Source organism: Sinocyclocheilus grahami, unplaced genomic scaffold (assembly GCF_001515645.1).
Source record: "Sinocyclocheilus grahami isolate Dianchi unplaced genomic scaffold, SAMN03320097.WGS_v1.1 scaffold765.1, whole genome shotgun sequence".
Lineage (NCBI taxonomy): Eukaryota > Metazoa > Chordata > Actinopteri > Cypriniformes > Cyprinidae > Sinocyclocheilus > Sinocyclocheilus grahami.
This window is the reverse complement of record NW_015505944.1, coordinates 321,908-328,957: the sequence shown is the minus strand read 5'-3', so window position 1 is coordinate 328,957 and position 7,050 is coordinate 321,908.

Here is a 7,050-nt window from a genome sequence, read left to right as displayed (position 1 = left end):
TTCATAAATTGTGGCTACGTCGTACTGATTTGTTGCCTCGTTTTAGTAGTTTGTGGCCATGTTGTACCAATTCGTTCCCTCATTTTCATAAATTGTGGCTACGTCGTACTGATTTGTTGCCTCGTTTTAGTAGTTTGTGGCCATGTTGTACTAATTTATTCCCTCGTGTTCGTAAATTGTGGTTATGTCGTACTGATTTGTTGCCTCGTTTTAGTAATTTGTGGCCATGTTGTACTAATTTGTTCCCTTGTTTTTGTAAATTGTGGCTACGTCGTACTAATTCGTTGCGTTTTAGTAGTTTGTGGCCATGTTGTACTAATTCGTTCCCTTGTTTTCGTAAATTGTGGCTGCGTCATACTAATTTGTTTCCTCGTTTGAGTAAATTGTTGCCACATCGTACTAATTTGTTACCTTGTTGTTACCTTGCTACCTTGTTCTTCATGATTTTGTCCACATATCATGTGCGGGGCACCACAGAAATATGATCTGACTGGTTTTATGGGAATTTCATATACAGTTGCCTTTCAGACTGCCGATGGCGGAGGCTTCAGTCTGAGCAACCCCTTCCTGATCGATGGTTTTGATTATGAATGAATATCCCATCTGAACCTAGTTTAGGCAGAGGGAAAGCTCAGTATGCGGCCTCCGCAGTGCTGTTAGCTCATTGCATGTGTGCGTGGCGTGCGGTAGACGAATCCTCTCTGGCATGACAGTCATTCGCTCCATCAGCTGTCGGCCCGATGGGCCTCAAACCGCACGGTGTGCCACAATGCAGCATCGGGACTCAAACAGTGCTGTGAATGATCAGTGTGGAGGTGTTGTTTCAGCACAGTCTGTGCTGTATTTCTTGCAGGAATTCCATTAGCAGCACTTTATACTCTTCAGCGGAGGAAATATCAGGTGAACAAACCTCAACACTCTTCTTGACTTCACCGGTGCCTCACAGGTCACAGGACGAGTAAAGGCCTGCCAATAAACACCAGCACCTCCCTTCCCTCAAGCTTTTCAGATTCAGTTAGCATCGACTAGCGCTATTTTTAGGCCGTGTGGATGAGCAGGAATGTTAGTGTTCACTGGCACCACTGCTTTAAAATCAGTACCTTACAGGAGTAATTCACTCAGAAACAATCGTATTGACGATTTACTCACCCGAATGTCATTCCAGTCACATATTTTCTCTATTATATAATGTTAGTCTCCACAACAAAATAGACCGTCTTTTTCAGAGTTGACTAATTTTGATGCCTTGCACCAGAATTGACGTCTTTGACATGTTTTGTGACCAAGTAACATATGGGATGTTTTAAAATGTGACCGCAAATGGGATTTTAAAGCTGAGGCCGAAGGGATGAAAATCGAATTATGGTTTCGGAAGACTTGGAATATAGCACATAATTCATATTGACTATTATAATAAATTTATGATGCGTTTTTGTTCTTTTGTAGAGCTTGGTAGTTTAAATCACCATCCATGTTAATTGCACGGAAGCTGGAGGCTTGAAACATTCTTCCTGATATCTCCTTTTGGTTTTTAAATAAAGAAAAGAATACAGGTTTGGAATATTAGGGTGAATCATTTTTTTTTTTTTAATTATTATATTCCTGAAATATTTTATTATATTTTTTAAAATAATATAAGGTTTCAGTTTCCTGAATCTGAAACTTGCCAACTATTGTTTTTTTCCAGGGTTGCCTTAAGAGATTTTCTGTAACCGGAATCGCCTTCCCAAAGAGAAAATTGATATATATAACTATATATGGTAATAATAATAAATAAATTGGGGCTCTAAAAAAGCATCTGCGTTCAAATCTCAAAGACTTGGTTTTGTATCACTGTGAAATACAAGCTTTCCTTTGATAGTCATGCAAAGGATGATCAATGTTGTCATGGCCTGTTCAAGTTTGATCTGTAAATATGAAGAGAAAAAAATACTGATGTTTGTATGTAATGGTGTGAAACGGCCTTCATTTCGTAATAACTAATACGATATATTTGAATCGAACCATTCTAAACCACCAAAGTAGATTTTGTGTGCATTGTTGTTAAAGATTTTTTTTGCATTAAAATATATTTCCAGCATGTTTGTGTGCTGGTTTCGTTCGTGAAGTACAGTAGCATTGATAGCTGGTCAGACACAGAGCTGGTCCTGCTGGTCTGCGGCGCACGCGGCTCTGTTATCAGCGCACCACTGCTTTAAAATCAGTACCTTACAGGAGTAATTCACTCAGAAACAATCGTATTGACGATTTACTCACCCGAATGTCATTCCAGTCACATATTTTCTCTATTATATAATGTTAGTCTCCACAACAAAATAGACCGTCTTTTTCAGAGTTGACTAATTTTGATGCCTTGCACCAGAATTGACGTCTTTGACATGTTTTGTGACCAAGTAACATATGGGATGTTTTAAAATATGTGACCGCAAATGGGATTTTAAAGCTGAGGCCGAAGGGATGAAAATCGAATTATGGTTTCGGAAGACTTGGAATATAGCACATAATTCATATTGACTATTATAATAAATTTATGATGCGTTTTTGTTCTTTTGTAGAGCTTGGTAGTTTAAATCACCATCCATGTTAATTGCACGGAAGCTGGAGGCTTGAAACATTCTTCCTGATATCTCCTTTTGGTTTTTAAATAAAGAAAAGAATACAGGTTTGGAATATTAGGGTGAATCATTTTTTTTTTTTTAATTATTATATTCCTGAAATATTTTATTATATTTTTTAAAATAATATAAGGTTTCAGTTTCCTGAATCTGAAACTTGCCAACTATTGTTTTTTTCCAGGGTTGCCTTAAGAGATTTTCTGTAACCGGAATCGCCTTCCCAAAGAGAAAATTGATATATATAACTATATATGGTAATAATAATAAATAAATTGGGGCTCTAAAAAAGCATCTGCGTTCAAATCTCAAAGACTTGGTTTTGTATCACTGTGAAATACAAGCTTTCCTTTGATAGTCATGCAAAGGATGATCAATGTTGTCATGGCCTGTTCAAGTTTGATCTGTAAATATGAAGAGAACCATTCTAAACCACCAAAGTAGATTTTGTGTGCATTGTTGTTAAAGATTTTTTTTGCATTAAAATATATTTCCAGCATGTTTGTGTGCTGGTTTCGTTCGTGAAGTACAGTAGCATTGATAGCTGGTCAGACACAGAGCTGGTCCTGCTGGTCTGCGGCGCACGCGGCTCTGTTATCAGCAGCTTTTCAGAGAACAAAGCATTCTCCTGCGGGTGGAGTATTGTTATTGAGTTACATTGTTAGCTCCTCAGACAACTGGCCATCCCTCTCGAGAGTTCAAACCTAATCAAGCAAACGAGTTGCGCAATAAAGCAAATAAACATTTCTGGTGGAAAGGGTTTCACGGTTTAAATGTAGTTCTGCTGTAGCTTACTCGATGTAATCCGTTTCGTTTTACTCCAATGAAAACATTCCAAAAGAATTCTATAAAGCGAACACAGACACGTGGAATGATACAGTGAAGAATATTACATTTGAAAACTTCAGCACTTGTCACTTTAGTAGGCCAAGTCATGTACTTAATATTATTCTTTTGCGAATACGTTTTAAAAAATAAATTGTGTAAAAAAATAATAATAATAAAGTGCTGGGAGATTGAATTGTGAATTATTTGATTAGCTTTAGTCAGTTTCAAAGCAAAGCACAGCAGTTTTGAACCTTAATGTGTACACGTTTGTAGTATCTTAATAATTACATTATTGCATCTGAAATCATTCTGTGAACCATTTTCGATTCGATTCCAAAATGATGATGTGACTCAACACAGCTTTTATTTTAAGTGTGTTTATTAATATACCTATAGAAGTATAATGGCACCACGTTGAAGACCAGCTTCTGTGTGATAAAGGACTTACACGCTTGATGGTACACAGTGACCCCTTATGGATAAAAGGGAACTGAGTTTTATTTACAGAAATCTTGAACATAAACATTCCCCTACCGCACTTGTCCAGTGCCAGTGAATACTAAAAGTGATATTGTATAATAGTAAACCCTGTAGAAGGGAGTTTTGGCTACAGCTTGTTAAATGCTTGCAGGTGTAAAGTCTGGTTTATTTGCCTTCAACATGATTTTGTAATCTCTAGACCAACTTGGTATTGGCTTAAAAATGCATTTTTACTCCAACTCCAACATGTGATGTTACTGTTATGTTGATATCAAAGAAAACAAAAGATGGAAATAACAGGGGAGACTGATTTGTATACTCCGCAAATCAATTACTCTTTATAGAAAGTTAGGGTTAGTTACGCAATGGATTAGTTGTTGGGTATGAATATCATGTAATAGTATTGCAGAATTCATCTTTGCATTGTAATTACCTGCTTTAGCTGAATTCTCTAAAATAGCATACAGGTATCCAGTGAGTTTATCAAAAACAAAGTCACTGGGCAGACCAATCACAAGCCGTTTTAAAAGACGTACTGGAGAGACGTTTCAGCGAAGTTCTAAAGATATCAGCCTGTATACAGCAGCAGCAGTGCTTGGTTATATAGAGTTTCTTATAGAAGGGACTATTCCCACTTGCTCTGTAAAGTGTTTTCCTAATCAGAAGCCATGCGTAGATCGATCCATAAGGAAGGCTCTAAATGTGCGCACAGCTGCCTACAACACAGGATTGCATGAATGGATATAAAGTGGCTTCATACAATCTTCAATTATTTTTCCAGTCCCTAAAACCCCTCGTCCTGCCTCTCTGAATGTGGCATTCCCATCACTTTCTCTGGTAAGGCCAGCAGAGAAATGCATCAGGACTTTGCTGTGGGGCACTGAAAGACTTGAGGCTGGTGAGAGTCACTGGAAGACACTGCAGATGGTGAGGGTCACCGGAGAACAGTGGCAGTGATAAAGGATCACTACAAAATACCAAGACTGGTGAGGGTCACCAGTCAGTCAGTCAATTTTATTTATAGAGCACATGTAAAAACAACAGCTGTTGGCCAAAGTGCTGTACAAAATGTAAGCATATACCAAAAAAGCAAACATAGAACACAGCGACAGATAGTACACTACAGTTATGCCACTGCGCTTATGACCATATGCAACAGTAAATACATACGTTTTAAGAAGAGACTTAAAATCGGCGTATGTTGGTGCAGTTCTTATATAGGGTGGCAACATGTTCCATAGCTGAGGAGCAGCCACTGAAAAGGCACGATCTTTCAATTTCAAGCGTGTCCTTGGAACAGTCAACTGAAGACTACTAGTTGATCGAAGTTCCCTGCAGGTATTACAGTGGAACAGAAGGAGATCGGAGATATATGACGGAGCCAGTCCATGCAAACCCTTATAAACACAACAATGTTTTAAAATGGATGCGATATTTAACTGGGAGCCAGTGGAGAGAGATCATCACTGGTGAAATATGTTCCCTCTTCCTTGTTCCAGTTAACAATCTAGCGGCAGCATTTTGAACAAGTTGAAGACGTGACAATAGAGACCGTGAAACACCCAAGTACAATACATTACAATAATCTAATCTGGATGAGATAAAAGCATGTATTACCGACTCCATGTCTCTTAATGTTAAGAATGACTTTGCAATATTCTTTAGCTGATAAAAACAACTTCTAACCACAGCATTGATCTGTTTATCAAAAGTCAAAGCAGAGTCAAAAGTAATGCCTAAGTTTCTGACATGTGAATGAAGATTACCAGATAGAGGTCCCAGTTTACTGGCCACAACCTCTGTAGAAGCAGGGGAGCCAAAAATGAAGACCTCAGTCTTAGACTCGTGAAGGAAGTTGACAGACATCCACTGTTTAACATCTCTCAGACAATCAAACAGACACTAAACTGGAGACATCCTTTGGGTGCAAGGGAACATAACACTGAGTATCATCTGTGTAACAGTGGTATGAAACATTGTGCCTCTTAAATATAGCATACAAAGGAAGCATGTATAAAGAAAATAGAACAGGACCCAATATTGAGCCCTGTGGAACCCCATACAAAATTGGTGCACAAGATGATGAATATTTGCCCGTCTCTATCGAGAAGGTTCGATCTTTTAAATGGGATACAAAGCCAATTTAAAACACGACCTTGAATCCCAATTTGCTGTAAGTGATTTAGAAGAATGCCATGATCGAGAGTGTCAAATGCCGCACTGAGGTCCAGCAAAATTAAAACAGCACAATTGCCGGAATCGACAATCAACAATAAGTTGTTTAATACCTTTAACAATGCAGATTCCGTACTGGGTTGAGGTCTGAAGCCAGACTGATATTTATCGACATTACTATTTTCCTGTAGAAAAGAAGAAAGCTGATTAAAAACAACCTTCTCCAAAACTTTTGATAAAAACGGTAATTTAGAAATGGGATGGTAATTATTTACAACTGTTGGATCAAGATTTGGTTTTTTGAGTAGCGGCTGCACTGTGGCATGCTTAAAATAAGATGGGACTATTCCACTGATTAAACTGCTATTAATTATTGACAATAAACTAGGACTAATAGTGTCAAGTGTCTCTAATAAGAGACGAGGAGGAACAACATCCAGTGAACAAAAAGTGGGCTTTGTTTTATATATAATTTGCACCAGGTAACTGTGAGACACTGGAGTAAATTCAGATAAATATGTAGAAATTGATGTGGACTGAGGGAAGTCCAGAGAGGAGCGAACAATACATGATCTTATAGCATCGATCTTGTCAGTAAAAAAACGTAAGAAAGTTTTCACAGGCCATAGGAGACGGATCCGGATATAAATTAGACATCGGATTTAGCACACTATTAATTGTATTAAATAATATGTTTGGACTATGAGCGTTTTTAGCAATAAAATCAGAGAAATAATTCGCCTTTGCAATCTTAACAGTTTTTTGATAGTGAATCATACACTCTTACAACCATACACTCTTTGACGCAATCATATGATATTTGCAATTTATCTTTCTTCCACTTCCTTTCTGCTTTTCTCCATTTCTGTCTGATCACCCTAGTTTCATCATTAAACCAAGGATGTACACAACTTCAAAAAGTATTTTCAGTTTAAAAGGGGCAACAGCATCAAGT